The 19,810-nt window shown below is 35.9% G+C and overlaps 1 pseudogene; it reads left to right on the top strand.

Annotated features, from left to right (window-relative positions):
* The first annotated feature begins 6,708 nt into the window (after positions 1-6,708).
* On the top strand, positions 6,709-14,423 carry LOC118619185 (annotated as a pseudogene).
* The last annotated feature ends 5,387 nt before the right edge of the window (positions 14,424-19,810 follow it).

Below are 19,810 nucleotides of genomic sequence, written 5' to 3'. Positions count from 1 at the left end.
AGGGCTAGCAATACCCATTTCTGACAAAAGATTTCAAAACAAAAACCATAACAAAAAACAAAGAAGGCCACTACGAAAAAACTAAAGAGATTGATCCAACAAGAGGATATAACACTTATAAACATATATGCACCAAATATAGGAGCACCTAAATATGTAAAAAAAAAAACACAAAAAAAGCTCTTGGTAGACTTTAAGGGAGAGATCAATAGCAATACAGCCATAGTGGGAAATGTCAACACTGCACTGTCATCAATGGATAGATCTTCCAGACTTAAAATCAACAAGGAAGCAGTGACATTAAACAACATACTAGATCTGATTAATTTTATTGATATTTACAGAACATTTCATGCCAAAGCAGCAGAATATACTCTTCTCAAGTGCACAGGGAACATTCTGAAAGTTAGATCACGTTAGGACACAAAATAAGTCTTAACAAATTCAAGAAAATTGAAATCATATTAAGCATCTTCTCGGATCACAACAGCATAAAATTAGAAATCAATCACTAAAATACTCAAAAACACTCAAACACATGAATAAAATACTAAGATCATATTTCACAGAACTAGAACAAATACTCCAAAAGTTCATATGGAACCTACTATAAGGGAGAGCATAATTGCCAATGATATATCAGATAGGGGGTTAATTTCCAAAATATATAGAGTACTCATATGACTCAACAATAGGAAGACAAAGAACCCAATTAAAAAATGGGCAGAGGAGCTGAATAGACACCTCTCCAAACAGAACACACAAATGGCCAAGAAACATATGAAGAAATGCTCAACATCACTAATCATCAGAGAGATGCAAATTAAAACAACTATGAGGTAGTACCTCACACCTACCAGGATAGCTGTCATCAACACACCATCAAACAAGTGTTGGTGAGGATCTGGAGAAAAGGGGACTCTAGTACACTGCTGGTGGAAATGTAGACTGGTGCAGCCACTGTGGAAAACACTATGGTGTTACCACAAAAAATTAAAAATTGAATTGCCATTTGACCCAGTGATTCTGCTTCTAGGAATATACCCTAAGAAGCCTGAAACTCCAATCATGAAGAATACATGTACCCCTATGTTCATAACAGCACTATTTACAACTGCTAAGTTCTGGAAACAGCCCAAGTATCCATCAATAAATGAGTGGATAAAAAAAGTTTTGGTACACATACTCAATGGAATACTATGCAGCTGTAAGAAACAAAAATCTTCTATTTTTTGAGATGACATGGAGGGACCTGGAGAGTATTATCCTAAGCAAAACAAGCCAATCAGAGAAAGACAAATATCACATGATCTCACTTATTTATGGAATATAATGAACAAAACTAACCGATGAACAAAATAGGCCCAGAAACCTAGAAGTAGGGTACAGACTGACAAACACATGGAGGCTAAGTAGCATGTTATAAAACAATGAATAGCTGTAAGAAAGAAAGATCTCTTATCCTTTGAGACGACACGGAGGGACCTGGAAAGTATTATCGTAAGTGAAAGAAGCCAAGCAGAAAAAGACAAATACCACATGATCTCACTTATATACGGAATATAATGAACATAACAGTCTGAGGAATACGGTAGACCCAGAAACATGGAAGTAGGGCACAGACTGACATCCCTCAGAAGAGGGGGTGGGGGTGGGGAGAGATAAACCACAGAACTTATATGCATGTATGCATAACCAATGGACATGGACAACTAAGCTGGGGACGGGGCGGGGGTGGGATGAGGAGGGGGGTGCCAATGGGGTAAAAAAGGTGAAATATCTGTAACAAAAAAATAAATTAAAAAAAAGAAAAAAAATTAAATCATGTTTTATGCAATCATGGAGTTAAGTATTTTGAAAATATTTAATATATCCCATATAAAGTGACTATCTTATCTACTTAAAATCTCTAGTTCTCTAGGTTTTCTGATTATACAAATAATATATGTTTCTTGCAGAAAACCTGGAAAACACAGAAGAAAATAAAAATGATACAGAATCCTCCCACATAAAATTAAATACTGTTAATACAGTCTTAATGTCATGCACAATTTTTATCCTGCTATTTACTTATTTGTAAATATTTCCTACCTTGTTAAGGCACATTGATGAGCCTTAATTTGATCTGGCTGTTTCTGTTATTACTTCTCATATAGATTAGTTTTTATTTTTCATTATTATAAATTACATTGAAGTGAAAATTTTGAATCTAAATTTCTGTCTGCATTTCTGATTGTGTGCTTAGAATAAAGTCCTAAAAATGTTCAAAAAAAAAAAAAAAAAAGAAAACAATGAATAGATTACCAATGAAATCAAGCAAAGAGGAAATAAAAATTACCTGGAAATAAATGAGAATGAACATACAACAGCCCAGAATCTATGGGACACAGAGAAAGCAGTCCTGAGAGGGAAGTTCATAGCATTATAAGCCAACCACAAGAAGCTAGAAAAAGCTCAAGTATACAATCTAACCCTACACCTAAAAGAACTAGAAAAAAGAAGAAGAAAAACCCAGAGGAAGTAGAATGAAGAAATTAATAAGGATCAGAGCAGAAATAAAGTAGAAAAGATCAATGAAACCAAGAGCTGGTTCTTTGAAAAGTGAAACAAAATTGACGAACCATTAACCGGACTCATCAAGAAACAAAGAGGAATGACCCAAATAAATAAAATCTAATATGAAAAAGAAGAAACAACTGACATCACAGAATTACAAAGAATTGTAAGAAAATATTATGAACAACTATATACCAAACAATGGGACAACCTGGGCTAAACTGAAAAATTCCTAGAAATATACAATCTTCTACAACTCCATCAGGAAGAATCAGAAAACCTGAATAGACTAACAATATCTAATAAAATTGTAGCAGTAATAAAATGTCTTCACAGGCAAATTTTACATAACATTCAAAGAAGAACTGAAACATATACTCCTCAAATAATTCCAAAAATTTCAAGAGGATAGAAGAATTCCAAGCTCTTTTTATGAGGCCAACATTATCATAATTCCATAAGCAGATAAGAGACTACAAAGAAACAAAAAAATTCAAGAGGAAGGAAGCTTTCCAAGTTTGTTTTACTTTGCCAGCATTAACCTAATTTCAAAACCAAATAGAGCTACAACAAAGAAAGAAAATTGTAGGCCAATATCCCTGATGAACATAAATGCTAAAATTCTCAACAAAATATTAGCAAATCGTATCCAGCAATACATTGGAAAGATCATGCAGAATGATCAAGAGGAATTTATTCTGGGGATGCAAGGCTGATACAATATTTGCAAATCAGTAAATATGATACATCACATAAAAAAAGAAAGATCAAAATCATATCAATAGATGAAGAAAAAGCATTCAATAATATTCATCATCCACTTATGAAAAACAATCTCAGCAAAGTGCAAATAGAGGGATCATACCTCAACATAATAAAGGCCATATATGAAAACCTACAGCCAACATCATTCTCAACAGGCAGAAACTAAAAGTGTTTCCCTTAAGATCAGGAACAGAACAGGGATGTCCACTTTCACCACTCTTATTCAACATAGTACTTGAAGTTCTAGCCACAGCAGAGAAAAAAAAATAATAATAAAACACACCCTAATTGGAAAAGAGGAAGTAAAATTGTCATTATTCAAAGATGACATGATATAATATATAAAAAACCCTAAAGACTCCACCAAAAATCTACTAGATCTAATAAATGAGTTTGGCAATTTGTCAGGATACAAAATCAATATTCAGAAATTGATGGCATTTCTGTTTACCAATAATAAACTATGAGAAAGAGAAACTAAGAAAACAATCCCATTTACTATTGCAACAAAAAAAAGCCAAGGTAGCTAAGAATAAATTTAGCCAAAGAAGTAAAAGACCTGTACTCAAAACAGTATAAGACATCAAAGAAAGAAATTGAGGAAGACACAAATAAGTGGAAGCATATATTGTGTTCATGGATTGGAAGAATTAACATTATTAACATGTCCATATTACCCAAAGCAATCTACAAATTCAACACAATCCCTATTAAAGTACCAATGGCATATTTCACAGATCTAGTACAAATATTCCAAAAACGTATACAGAACCAAAAATGACCCCCAATAGCCTCAGCAATCTTGAGAAAGAAGAACAAAGTTGGAGGGATCACAATACCAGATATCAAACTATACTGGTAGGCCATTGTTAACAAACAGTCTGGTACTGACATAAGAACAGACAACTAGATCACTGGAATAGAACAGAGAGCCCAGAAATCAACCCAAGCCCAAGCCTCTATGGTCAATTAATATTTGACAAAGGAGTAAAGACAGTGTACTCAATAAATGGTATTGGGAAAGTTGAATGGTACATGCAAAAAAAAAAATGAAACTAGATCACCAACTTACACCATACACAAGAATAAACTCAAAATGGTTAAAAGACTTAAGTGTGTCATGAAATCATAAAAATCCCAGAAGAAGCCAAAGGCAGTAAAATCTCAAGACATCTCTCATAGCAATATTTTTGCCAATATATCTCTTAGGGCAAGGGACACAAAGGAAAAAAATAAACAAATGGGTCTATGTCAAACTAAAAATCTTCTGCACAGCAAAATAAACCATCAACAAAATGTAAAGGAAGCCTACTGTATGCGAGAACATATTCAACAACGATATCTTTGATAAGAGGTTAATATCCAAAATATATGAAGAATTTATACAACTCAACATCAATAAGACAAACAGTCCAATAAAAAATGGGCAGCCATGGCCAGTGTGGCTCAGTTGGTTGGGCATCATGTTTGATTCCTGGTCAAGGAACATGCCTGGATTACAGGTTCCATCCTTGGTAGGGAGGCATGTGGGAGGCAGCCAATCAATTTTGTGCTCTCACATCAATTTTCCTCTCTTCTTTCTTCTTCTCTCTCTCTAAAAATAAATAAATATATTTTTTTAAAATGGGCAAAGGAGCCCTGGCCAGTTTGGCTCAGCGGTTAGAGCGTCGGCCTGCGGTCCGGAGAGACCCGGGTTCGGTTCCCGCTAAGGGCACGTACTTCGGTTGCAGTTTGTCCCCGGCCCTGGTTGGTCGTGCGGGTGGCAGCCACTCGATGTGTCCCTTTCACATCGATGTTTCTCTCTCTCTCTCCTTCCTCTCTCTCCCTCCCACTCTATCTGTACAAAAAATGGAAAATATCCTCGGGTGAGGATAAAAAAAAAATAATAATAAAATGGGCAAAGGACCTGAAAAAACACTTCTCCAAAGAGCATATACAGATGGCCAATAGACATATAAAAAAATGCCCAATGTCACTAATCATCAGAGAGATGCAAATTAAAACCTGCCATAATGGCTACCATCAATAAATCAATAAACAACAAGTGATGGAGAGGATGAGGAGAATAGGGAACCCTAATAATGCACTGTTGGTGGGAATGTAGACTGGTGCAGCCACTGTGGAAAACAGTATAAAGTTTCCTCAAAAAATTAAAAATGGAACTGCCTTTTGATCCAGTGATTCCACTTCTGGGACTATATCCTAAGAATCCCAAAACACCAATCAAAAAGAATATATGTACCCCTATGTCCATAGCAATGTTATGAACAATAGCCAAGATCTGAAAATATTCCAAGTGTCCATTAGTAAATGAGTGGATAAAAAAGCAGTGGTACATTTTCACAATGGAATACTGTACTACATAGCTGTAAAAAGGAAAGAACTCTTACCATTTGCAATAGCATGGGTGGACCTGGAACTTATAATGCTAAGCAAAATAAACTAGTCAGAAATCCAAATACCATGTGATCACACTTAAATGTGGAATCTAATGAACAAAATAAACTGATGAATAAAATAGAAGCAGAATCATGGATACATGATACAGACTGACATATGTCAGAGGGGAGGGGAGTGGGGTGGAGAGGATAAAAAAAGATGAAGAGAATAACCAAAGAACATATATGCATACCACATGGACACAGACAACAATGTGATTAGGGCCACAGAGAGAGGAGGGCTTGGTCTGGCTGGAGTAGGGCAAAGAAGGGAAAATGGGGGAGATCTATAATAATATCAACAATAAAAATAAAAATAAAACAAAATTTAATGGGACACTTGCATCCCCTGGTGAAAGTGTTGCCCTGCTTGGGAACAGAAATGTATAGAATCACGGAAACCAGAATTGGAGAGATGGGAAGCAAATTCTCCAAATAAATCATTGGATGTGATGGTGTGTGGAGTCACTTCTATGTTAACCCCTTGGTTCCCATACCTATTTATATCACCTACTGAGAAAACAATACATATAATATTCATTGATTTAGGGTGTGGTCACATTCTGGAGGATAGAGGCCCATTCTTGCAGGTTTAGCACATTGGTTGTGCCTTGAATGGGTCATTTAACTGCTCTGTAAGGTTGGTAGTTTCTTTGTAATGTTGAATGCAATGGAACTAGTAGATCCCATGTGTGTGAGACCACTGCTGGACCACCTTTGCTGTAAAATGGGCCCTTTGGTCCAATGTGACATAATGTGGGATCTTGTGTTGGTGGATCAAATACTCTGTAAGCCCTTTAAACATGGTGCTGGCTAAGGCCTTGTGGGCAGGACAGACAAAGTCATACTTGGAATATATTTTTACTTTAGTCAAGATGAATGGCTACTCCTTTCAGGGTGGAAGGAATCCAGTGTGATTAACCTGCTATCAAGTGACTGGTTGGTTTCCATGGGGGATGATGCCATAATAGGATCACTGATGCCTGTGGTTGACACTGAACATTCAGTAGTAGCATTAGCCTTGGTGAGTGAAAGCCCATGTTGCTTATGTGACCCCATACCTATCATCATGCCCATTCAGTTCACACTCTCTTATGCCAACATTGGGATAGATGACAGTAGATGGTTGAATCATTTTGTCTACCTGATTTTTAGTGTCTTTTCTGTGGTGGACTGTAACAGATATGAAAATCTTTATATCTTCATACTCATTTCAATATGTTCATTCACATGCCTTGATCTTAGAATTATTTGCTTCTCATCTTCTTATATTGCTTCTTCCAGGCACTCGACCAACCAGCTAAATTATTTACCACTTTTTATGAGTTTTTTTTTAAAATCCTCACTGAGGATACTTTTCCATTTATCTTGAGAGAGAGAGAGAGAGAGAGAGAGAGAGAGAGAGAAAGAGAGAGAAATATCGACTGGTTGCCTTCCACATGACCCCCAATCAGGGCCAGGGACCAAACCACAACAGAGGTATGTGCCCTTGACCGGAATCAAACCCAAGACTCTTTGGTCTGTGGGCTGATTCTCTAACCACTGAACAAAACTGGTCAGGGCAACATGTGTTTTATATAGTCTTCCTTTGGCTACTTTTCTTTCCACACAAAGTGGATGATCATGTGTACTGCCTCCAAACTTGCTCATTGGGAGGACTGTCTCACACCATTGACTTTAAGGCCACCTTACATTGGTGCTGTAGTGTAACTATTATCCTTTTTCTGCTTCTACCCATATACTGAGTCAATGCATTTTTGAGCCCTGTCTCATGTTTTTTCTTCTCTGTCAGCTGATCATAAGAGACCATGTGGTTTAGGTATCAGCTTAGGGAGAAAAATTGGTGGTGGATCACATAGAAGTGTGGTTACTTGCTTATGTAATTACTTGGCTCTCTGGATCTGCTCATGTTCCATCCTGGATCTAGGACATTCGTCTTACAAGGAATTACTGTGGGCTCACCTTTCCTTGAGATTCTGTGGGTCTCATAGAACCTCACTTAAAATGAGCTATTCTGGTTGCAGAGTTACTTGCTTCGTTGTTAGGTACTCAATCTTTGTTTGGACCTAGAAGCCCACCAAGAGCAGTTATTCCCTAAATCTTTTTTTTTTTTTTAATTGTGGTATAATTCACAAAACATAAAATTTACCATTTTAACCATTTTCATGTGTACAGTTCAGTGGTATTAAGTACATTCATATTGTTGTGCAGTCATCACAACCACCTTTCTCTAGGACTCTTTCCTCTTGAAAAATTGAAACTCTATACCCTTAACCAATAACTCCCCATTCTCCCCTTTCCACTGTCCCTGGATACTGCCTTTCTACTTTCTGTCTCTATAAATTTAGGTATCTCATGTAAATGAAATGATACGTTATTTTTCCTTTCTATCTGACTTATTTCACTTAACATATTGTCCTCAAGGTTTATCTTGTTATAGCATATATCAGAATTATCTTCTCTTTTAAGGCTGAATAATATTCCATTGTACACATATACCACATTTTGAAGAGCAGTTCTTTTATTTTTTGAATGGTGTAAAATTCTGTACTTCAAATATTATGAACTTACTATAGAACTCTGGAGTCTATATCCTAATTTTATTATTTAAATTTAGATAAACTCCACTCGGCATCTTTTCCCACCACATATGTCTCTAATACCATAAAGTGTATCAGTCTATATGGCCCAAGAGGCTGGCCTGGCCTGCTGCAGGCCCTTCTTTGCTCTGAGCCCCATGAAAGCTCGCAACATTTTGTGTCCCTCATTAAGTGGGTTGAAGATGCATTCCCAGGTGTGGAATATTTTCCCACCAGAAATATTTTCTAACCAGAAACTGAATATGTTTACCAGGCATGTGCGAGATGCAATAATTTGTTCTTTCTTTTGGAGGGGCCTAAAAACCCTGAATCTTCACAGGGTTTGTGTTTCATTCTGTTTCACCACTTCTTGCTCATTTGTTTCCATAATGTAATATCATCAATGCATGATGTTCTACAAGTCCAGTTTTCTATGTATCATAGGTCCAAGGGAAGAAGGGTTTACATAGCCATGGGGCAAGACTGCAAATGCATACCATTATCTATCATGGGTAGATACAAACTGCTTCTGGTCCTCATTCCTGATAAGTATAGAAAAGAAAATCTCCTCCAAACCACTTATCTGAAGCACATTAAACTTCTGTAAAATACCACATCTGGAACAGTTGTGACTTGATTCCATTTGCATTTAATTCACCATTATCCTCCAGCATCTGTCTTGGTTTGGTAGGACCAGATTGGTGAACTAGATAGGATGTAATGGTGAAAAACTTTCCTTCCCTTAGATCTTTAAGAATGACAATAATTTATGCCATTCCTCCAGAATATGATATTGTTTCTCATGTAACTCTTAAGAACAGAGGGGGCTATTTAAGAAGAGGCTATTTTGCCCTGGCTGGTTTGGCTCAGTGGTTAGAGCGTTGGCCTGCGGTCCAGAGAGACCCGGGTTTGGTTCCCGCTGAGGGCATGTACCTTGGTTGCAGTTTGTCCCCGGCCCTGGTTGGGTTGTGCAGGTGGCAACCACTCGATGTGTCCCTTTCATGTTGATGTTTTTTCCTCTCTCTCTCTCCCTCCCACTCTATCTGAACAAAAAACGAAAAAGTGTCCTCGGATGAGGATAAAAAAAAGAAGAGGCTATTTCACTTGGCACACCATAGACAGAAGAACCAATATGGGGGTTGTGCCAACTACCAAATACATCTATTCTATACCATTAAATAAGTCCATGGATCCAATGGACCCACTGAGAGCCTCACCAGAGCTCTACTTATACCTGTTCCAAACTAATAGGGATTTCATGATGATGCTTTGATTTATTGGCTATCATAATCACATCAGACCCTGCGTCCAAGGGCCCTAAAAATGCTTGGGAGGCAGTCTTTTTCTTGGAAGGTCAACCTGCAGGGTTCACATGTGGACACCTTAACCTTATCAAGGAAGTATAAATTCAGGACCAAACCTCGTGTTAATACTGGGTTGTACAAAGATTGTTGGTGAAATAATGGAAATAATTATTTTTCTGGTTTACCTTTTTTTTTTTTTTTACTAGTGTGTGACCTTTGGGGAGATGCTATTTTATGTGAAGTGTTTCTATTCCCCATCTAGTATGGGCCATGCCTTCTGTCTCTATAGAAAGTCATCGAAATGAAAGCTTTTTCTACCAGGTTGTGATATCTAGCCTTAGGTGAGCTGATAGTTTCAATGCTTGATTATGTTTCTGGATTACTGATTTTACTTTGTTTTGGTCCCTGAGGATTTAAAAAAATTTTTCAACAATATGTTTATATTGATTTTTTAGAGAGAGAGAGGAGGGGGGAGAAATAGAAACATTGATGTGAGAGAGAAACATTGATCAGTTGCCTCCTGCATGCCCACCGATGGGGATTGAGCCCACAACCCAGGCATGTGCCTCAACCAGGAATAAAATTTGTGCCTCTCATTCCATGGGACGACACTTAATCCACTGAGTCACAGCGGCTGGGCAAGCCCCTGAGGATTTTGTTTGCCTTCTTATCTGTGTGTTAGGGGCTGAATAGTATTCCTCCAAAATTAACATGTTGAAGTTCTAACCCCAAGTATCTTGAAGTGACTGTATTTAGAGATAGGTGTCTGGATACTAGACTCTTAGCTGAAATGTAATTTGCAAGTATTTTCTCATTCTGTAGGTTATATTTTAATTTTTCTGACAATGTCCTTTGAAGCACAATCATTTTTAATTTTGACAAAGTTTAATATATGTACTTTTAATTTGATTGTGCTTTTGATGTCATTTAAAAGAAACCATTGCCTAGTCTAATGTTACACATTTTTTTCTGAGTTCTATAGTTTTTACTCTTACATATAGATCTATAAACCATTTTGAGGTAATTTTTGTATATGGTGTGTAGTAGGGGCTTAAATTCATGCTTTTTCATATGACTATCCTGTTGCCCCAGCACCATTTATTCAAAAGACTATTCTTTTCCTCATTGAATGGTCTTACTAATCTTCAAAAAAATAAATTCACCATAAAAGTAAGGACTTATTTCTGGACTCTCAACTCTATTCCATTGATCTGTATTTATATCCTTATGCTAGTTGCATACGGTCTTGAATTACCCCAGTTTTGAAATATGAAAGTGTGGGTCCTCCAAGCTTGTTATTCTTTTCCAAGATTGTTTTGACTATTTTTGGTCCTTTGCATTTTCATATGAACTTTAGAGTCAACTTTTCAATTTTTCAAAAACCAGCTGGGATTTTGATAGGGAACATGTTGAACACAGATTTGAATCAATTTAAAGAGTATTGCCATCTTAACAATATTAAGCCTTCTAAATCATAAACATAGATGTCTTTATTTATTTTAGACTTCTTTCAAAACTGTTTTACAGTTTTCAGTGCATAAGTCTTTTACTTCCTTTGTTAAGTTTATCACTAAATATTTTATTCTTGTTGATGCTATGGTAAATAAAATTGTTAAAATTATTTTCTTAACTTCACTTTTGAATTTTCATTGTTAATGTAGAGAAATACAATTGATACTTCTATATTGATTTTGTAGTCCATAACCATGTTGAACTTGTTTATTAGTTCTAATAGTGTTCCTACACATTTATTAGGGTTGTCTATATATAATACCTTGTCATCTGGAAATAGAGATAGTTTTACTTCTTCTTTTCCAATATTGATAATTTTTACCTGTTTTCTTTTTGTCTATTTGCCCTAGCTGAGTTTTATAACCCAATATCAGAGGCTTTGCCTTTTATTTCAATGAGGGAAAAACTGACATATTATAAAATGCGTAAATTATAAGTACTCATGTTGGTGGAATTTTATGTGTTTATGTGTAACTGCTAATTATTATATAAAACATTTTTACCATCTCAGAAAATTTTCTATTTTTAGTTAATACTCCTTCTTTGAGGTAACCACAACAAACTACAATTGAATGTAATCATACAGCAATACATTCTTGTGTATCTGGTTGTTTTACTCAGCATAATTTTTTAAAACTGAAAATGGGAAAGGAAAAATGGTAGTGGAGTGAGTGGAAGCTACATAGACCATCCCCCAAGCCCAAACTGGAATTACAACAAAAATAAAGAGAAATAATTAGGAAAAAACAACTGAAAAGCAGCTGGTGAGAACCCATATAACTAGAGACAGAAAGAGAATGTCAAATTGAGCCCGGTAGGAACTGTGAAGACACGTGAATGTGGGCTGCAAGCCCACAGACAGCAGCAGACAGCTGAATTAGCTGTGTGTGCCACCTGCTGAGAAAGTTGGGGTTTTAAAAAGTACCAAATCAGCTATAGCACTCACCTTGGGCTCTTGCAGAGAGAGAGCATACTGGACTGGAACTGTGTGAAGAGAGTCTGGGGCTTCTGGCTCAGGAGAGAGCTAGAGGGGAGGATACTGGGAGTTTTGTGCTGAATCACTCCTTCACAGAACAGTATCGATATTACTCAAAGAGCCCCTTCTCAGTGCCCCAGGGAGAAGCCACAGCCCCTCCCTCAAGAATTCAATACCACCAGGCCAGAGAAATACAAATTGAAGCTCATTAACATGTAGATTCTGATAGCAAGCAAGTGCCCCACCAGCTGGAAATACTCTTACACCTGAGGGATTTTTTATTCAGCTAAGGAGTACAAATCAAGGCTCATCTAGCAACTGAGACTAATAGACTTCAGGTAAAAAGCTAGAGGAGACTGAACCTTTCCTTGGCTTGAAAATGTACCCAGGAAAGTAATACTTGACAGTGGTGTTTAACGCAGGTCCTCCCATATTATTTTCAAATCCAGTAGAGAAAACCACGACCAGCTGAACACCAACAGCCACAAGGAAAATTTGGCAGGCTTCAAAACCCACTGAGACAGCCAAAATGGAGAAAAAGAACAAAAACAAACAAACAAAACAAATCCCAAATGAAAGAACAAGATAATTCTATAGGAGAAGAGATAAATAAAATGGAATTAAGCAAGATATCAGAGGTAGAGTTCAGGGTAATAATTATGAGGAAGCTGAACAGCATGAGTAAAGATATAGAAACATTGAAAACCAACCAATTGGAAATGAAGAATGATATAGCCAAAATAAAGAACTCATTGGAAGGAACAACCAGAAAATAGAGGAAGCCGAGAACTGGATCAGTGAATTAGAAGATAGGGTAGGAAAAAATCATCCACTCAGAGAACCAAAAAGAAAAAGAAAAAAACAAAAACAAAACCCAAACAATTAAAAAAGAGAAACACAGCTTAAGAGAACAGTGGGATAATATGAAATGTAGCAACATCCACATCATAGGAGTGCCAGAAGAAAAAGAAAATGAGCAAGGGTTAGAGAATATATTTGAAGAAGTAGTGACAGAAAACTTTCCTAGCTTGGTAAAGAAAAAAGGCATACAAGGTCAAGAAGCACAGAACGCATGAAGTAAGAAGAACCCAAAAAGACCCACGCCAAGACACATAACAATTAAAATGTCAAAAATTAAAGACAAAGAGAGAATCCTAAAGGCAGCAAGAGATAAGCAACAGGTTACCTACAAAGAAATCCCCATAAGGCTATTAGCTGACTTCTCAAAAGAAACACTACAGGCCAGGAGGTAATGGCATAAGGTAATTAAGGCAAAGAAAAACAAGCACCTGAATCCAAGACTACTCTACCCAGCAAGGCTATCATTCAAAATAGAAGGTGAGTTCCCCCTCCTCCTCTGGGTTGGTAGAGGAAACTGCTAACCCTGCTGCGGTTCTCTTCCTGCCTGGAGAAGGCCTCTGAGGCAGGAGTTCCTGGCTCTTGCCTGAGGGGGTCAGACAATGACAGGGGTAGGGGCCAGGGACACTGTTCCCTGAAGGTTGAGGCTGAATATCATTCAGGATCCAAATGAAGATACAGAATGGAATAAAATTTTAAGAGATTTGGGCATTCATCCTCCAAAAGAAGAGACAAAAGATGAAATTGAAGAAATGGTTTTACGTTTACAGAAAGAAACAATGGTTAAATGATATGAAAAGATGACTCTTGCACGGTTGAAGGAAGCTGAAGATGAATTTGATGATGAAGATATGGGAGCTATTGAAACATGTAGGGAAAAGTGGTTACAGGAATGGAAAGATCTTAAGAAAATACAAAAATTTAGAATTAAGAGAAATTTCTGGAAATCAGTATGTGAATGAAGTCACAAATGAAGACAAAAATGTGTAGGTTATGATTCATCTATACAGATCAAGCATACCAATGTGTGTTTGTTGGTTAACCAGCATCTTGGTCTTCTAGCAAGGAAGTTTCTGGAAACTAAATTTGTTAAAGCCATTGTGAATAGCTGTATTCAACACTACCATGAAAACTGTTTACCAACAATTTTTGTTTATAAAAATGGTCAGATAAAAGGCAAATTCATTGGAATTATAGAATGTGAAGGGATAAATCTCAAGCTAGAAGAACTTGAATGGAAGCTAGCAGAAGTTGGACCAATACAGACTGATTTGGAAGACAATCCCAAAAAAGACATTGTGGACATGATATCTTTATTAATGATAAAGATAGTATGATATTATCTTTATTAAGAAACACTTCTATTTATGATGACACTAATAGTTCAAACAGTAATGATGATTATACAAAATTGAGGGAAATACTTAATGAATAGCTTTAAAGTAAAATAACAACAACAGCAACAAGAAAATAGAAGGTAAAATAAAGAGCTTCACAGACCAAAAAAAAAAAAAAAAAGGCTAAGTGAATATATTAACACTAAACCAACACTGCAAGAAATGTTAAAAGTACTGTTGTAATAAGCAGAAGAAAAAGGAAGAGAAACATAACCAGAATAAACAAAAATGGCAATAAATAAGTACATATCAATAATAACCTTAAATGTAAATGGATTAAATGTTCCGATCAAAAGCCCCAGCGTAGCTGAATGGATAAGAAAACAAGATTCATATATATGTTGTTAAAAAGAGACCCAACTCACAAAATATTCACATAGGTTGAAAGTTAAGGGATGGAAACAAATTTTCCAAGCAAATGGAGAGAAAAAAGAAAAAGCTGGGGTAGCAATACTCATATCTCATAAGATAGACTTCAAAACAAGGGCCATAATAAAAGAAAAAGAAGGTCACTACATAATATTGAAAAAATTTATTCAACAAGAGGAGATAACTTTGGTAAACATATATGCATCCAACATAGGAGCACCAAAATACATTTTAAAACTTCTGGAGGACTTTAAAGGAGAAATCAACAGAAATACAATCATAGCAGGAGACATCAACACCCCACAGACATTACTGGATAAATTCTCTAGACAGAAAATTAACAAGAAAGGAGAGACACTAAATCATGCACTAGATCAAATAGCTTTAATAGATATCTACAGAGAATTACACCCCAAAACTACAGAATTCACATTCTTCTCAAGAGCACATGGGACATTCTCAAAGATAGACCACATGTTAGGACACAAACCAAGACTCTACAAGTTCAAGAAGATTGAAATCATCTCACATCACAATGACATGAAACAAGAAATCAATTACAGCAAAAATATTTAAACACATGGAGGCTAAATAGCATGTTATTAGACAATAAATGGATTACTAAGGAGATCAAAGAAGAAATGGAAAACTTCCTGGAAACCAATGAAAATAAACACAGAACAACACATAATCTATGGGACGCAGCGAAAGCAGTCCTGAGAGGAAAGTTCATAGCACTACAGGCCTACCTCAAGAAACAAGAATAATTCCAAAATGACTGTATAACCCTAAAATGTAAAGAACTAGAAAGTAAACAAAAAGAAAAACCCAGAGTAAGTAGAAGAAAAGAAAAAGTAAAAGTCAGAGCAGAAATAAATGACATAGTGACAAAAAAAAAATAATTCAAAAGATGAATAAAACAAAGAGCTGGTTCTTAGAAAAAATAAACAAGATTGATGGACCCCTAGCCAGACTCACCAAAAAACAAATAGAGAGGATGCAAATAAACAAAATTAGAAATGAACGAGGAGAGGTAACAATTGATACCAAAGAAATACAAAGGATCCTTAACAAATACTATGAACAAGTATATGCCAACAAATTGGACAATCTAGGTGAAATGGACAAATTTCTAGAAACACATAATCTCCCCAAACTGAACCAAGAATATGTAGAAAACTTGAACAGACAAGATACAACTAAGGAAATTGAAGATGTAATCAAGAATCTCCCAGCAAACAAAAGTACAGGCCTAGAAGTTTTCATGGGGGAGTTTTACCCAACATTCAAAGAAAATCTAATACCCATTCTCCTTAATCTGTTTCAAAGAAATTAAAGAGGAAGGAAGACTTCCTAACTTGTTTTATGAGGCCAGCATAATTCCAATTTCCAAACTAGATAAAGACACTACAAAGAAGAAACACTACAGGCCATTATGCCTGATGAATATAGATACCAAAATCTTTAACAAAATATTAGCAAATCAGATCCAGCAATACATTAAAAAAATTATTCACCATGACCAAGTGGGATTCATGCTAGGGATGCAAGGCTGGTACAATATTCACAAATCAATAAATGTGATACACCACAGAAACAAAATGAAAGATAAAACCATATGATCATATTAATAGATGCTGAAAAAGCATCCGACAAAATCCAGCACCCATTTCTTTTTGGAAATAAAATTTGGTTTTATTTTGTTATTATTTTTTCAATTTTTATTAATTTATTTTTGTTACAGATGTTTCTCCTATTTCCCCCCTAGACATCTTTCTCCTCTTCACGCCCCTCACCCCCCAGCATTGTTGTCTATGTCCATTGCTTATGCATACATGCATATAAATTCTTTGGTTTATCTCATCCATCCCCACTGCCACCTCCTCTGAGGTTTGTCAGTCTGAACCATACTCCTTTTGATGTCTCTGGTCTTTTGGTTCATCAGGTTATATTGTTCATTATATTTCACACACACAAAAAAAACCCAGCACCCATTTCTGATAAAAAATGCTCAACTAGTGGGAATGGAGGGATCATATCTTGACACAATAAAGGCCATGTGTGAAAAACCTACAGACAATATTATATTCAATGAGCAAAAACTAAAATTATTTTCCTTAAGAATAGGAACAATACAGGGATGCCCACTTTCACCACTCTTATTTAACATAGTACTGGAAGTCTTAGCCACAGCAATTACACATGAAGAAAAAAATAAAAAGAATCTAAATAGGAAAGAAGAAAGTGAAACTGTCATTATTTACAGATGATATGATATTATACATAGAAAACACTAAAGACTGCATCAAAAATCTACTAGAGCTAATAAATGAATTTGGTAAAGTAGCAGGAATCAGAATAACATAAAAAAATCAATGGCATCCGTATACATCAATAATGAACTCACAGAAAGAGAAACTGAAAAAAAAAATCCCATTTACCATTGCAACAAAAAAACTAAGATACTTAGAAATAAACTTAGCCAGAGAAGTAAAGGATCTGTTCTCAGAAAACTACAAGACATTGAAAAAATAAAAAAGGAGGATATTAAAAAGTAGAAGCATATACCTTGTTTATGGATTGGAAGAATTAACATCATTAAAATGTCCATACTACCCAAAGCAACCTGTAGATTCAATGCAATCCCCATTAAAATACCAGTGACATATTTTATGTAACTAGAACAAATGCTCCAAAAGTTTATATGGAACCAAAAAAGACTCTGAATAACCACAGCTATCTTAAAAAAGAAGAAAAAAGTAGGAGGGATCACAATACCGAATACTGGGTTATACTACAAAGCCATTGTAATCAAAACAGCCTTGTACTGGCACAAGAACAAGTATGTAGATCAATGAAACAGAACAGAGAATCCAGAAATTTATCCAAAAAATTATGCTCAATTAATATTTCCCAAAGATGACAAGCGCATACAATGGAGGAAAGATAGCCTTTTTAATGAATGATGTTCAGAAAATTGAACAGCTGCATGCAAAAAAATGAAACCAGAACACCAACTTAAACCATACATAAGAATAAACTCAAAAAGGATAAAAGACTTAAATGTGACTTGCGAATCCATAAAAATCCTGGAACAAAATGTAGGCAACAAAATTTCAGACATCATACACAGCAGAATTTTCATTGGTACAATGCCTAAGGCAAGAGAAACAGAGGAAAAAAATAATACATGGGACTACATCAAACTCAAAAGCTTCTGCACAGTAAAGGAAACAACCATCAAAATGGAAAGGGAACCCACTATATGGGAGAGCATAATTGTCAATGATACATCAGATAAGGGGTTAATTTCCAAAATATATAGAGTACTCATACAAGTCAACAAAAGGAAGACAAAGAACCCAATTAAAAAATGGGCAGAGGACCTAAACAGACCTTTTCAAACTGAACATACAAATGGCCAGGAGGCATATGAAGAAACGCTCAACATCACTAATCATCAGAGAGATGCAAATTAAAACAACGATGATGTATCACCTCACACCTGCCAGAATGGCTGCCATCAACAAATCATCAAACAACAAGTTCTGGAGAAAAAGGGACTCTAGTACAGTGCTGGTGGGAATGCAGACTGCTGCAGCCGCTATAAAAAACAATATGGTGTTTTTTCAAAAAATTAAAAATTGAACTGTCATTTGACCCAGTGATCCCACTTCTAGGAATATATCCTAAGAAGTCTGAAACACCAATCAGAAAGAATATATGTACCCCTACGTTCATAGCAGTATTATTTACAATTTTAAGATCTGGAAACAACCCAAGTGCCTATCAATAGATAAGTGGATAAAAAAAGCTGTGGTACATATACACAATGAAACACTATGCAGCTATACAAAAAAAGATCGCTTATCCTTTGAAACAACATAGAGGGAACTGGAGAGTATTATGCTAAGAGAAATAAGCCAAATAGAGAAAGACAAATATCACACGACCTCAGTTATTTGTGGAATATAATGAACATAACAGTCTGAGGAATAGGGTAGACCCAGAGACATCGAAAGGAGTATGATTTAGACTGAAAAGCCTCAGAGGAGGAGGTTGGGTGGGATGGATAAAATAAACCAAAGAACTTATATGCATGTATGTATAACCAATGGACATAGGCAGCAATGGTGGGGGTGTGACAAGATGGGGAGGCAAGTGTCTAGGGGGAGAAATGGAGAAACATCTGTAACAAAAATAAATTAATAAAAATTGCAAATAATAATAAAACAAAAATCAGTCAGAGAAAGACAAATACCATATAATTTTACTTCTATGTGGAATCCAAAGGACAATATAAGTAAGTGAACAAAACAGAAACATTCATTCATAGAGAATACAAAGATACTCCCAGAGGGAGGAAGTTTGGGAGGCTGGGTGAAAAAGGGGGAGGAATTAAAAAGCAAAGTTTGGTAGGTACAAAATAGTCATGGGGATGTAAAGTATAGCATAGAAACTAAAGTAAAAAATAATGTAATGATTGTTTATGTTACGAGGTAGGTTCTGGAAAGATCAGGAAAACACATTGCAAAGTATATAACCACTATGCTATATATCTGGAACTAATACATAATAATATTAAATGTAAACTGTGATTGAAAAAAAATTTTTATGGGAAAGGAATCAAAGTATACCAGTATGATAAATTGTAAATTCATAAAGGAAGGCAGCCCAAGAGGTAAAAAGGGAAAAAAGGAATTACAAAACAACCAGAAAACAATAAACAAGTATAAATGGAACATGCTTGAATTAAAAGGAGTAGAATAGCCCAGCCAGTGAGGCTCAGTGGTTGAGCGTCGACCCATGCACCAAGAGGTCATTGGTTTGATTTCTGGTTAGGGCACATGCCCAGGTTGCTGGCTGATCCCCAGTGCGGGGCATGCAGGAGGTGGCCAATAGATATTCTCTCTCATCAATGTTTCTATCTCTCTATCCCTCCCCTTCCTCTCTCTCTAAAATCAATAAAAAAAACCCCCAAAATATTTGTTTAAAAAGGCATAGAATGGATTTTTAAAAAAACAAGACCCACCATATGGTGTCTACAAGAGAATCA

The sequence above is a fragment of the Molossus molossus genome, unplaced genomic scaffold (genome assembly GCF_014108415.1).
Source record: "Molossus molossus isolate mMolMol1 unplaced genomic scaffold, mMolMol1.p scaffold_m16_p_6, whole genome shotgun sequence".
Lineage (NCBI taxonomy): Eukaryota > Metazoa > Chordata > Mammalia > Chiroptera > Molossidae > Molossus > Molossus molossus.
Note: the sequence above shows the minus strand (reverse complement) of the source record. Positions and strands in the feature narration are given on the sequence as shown.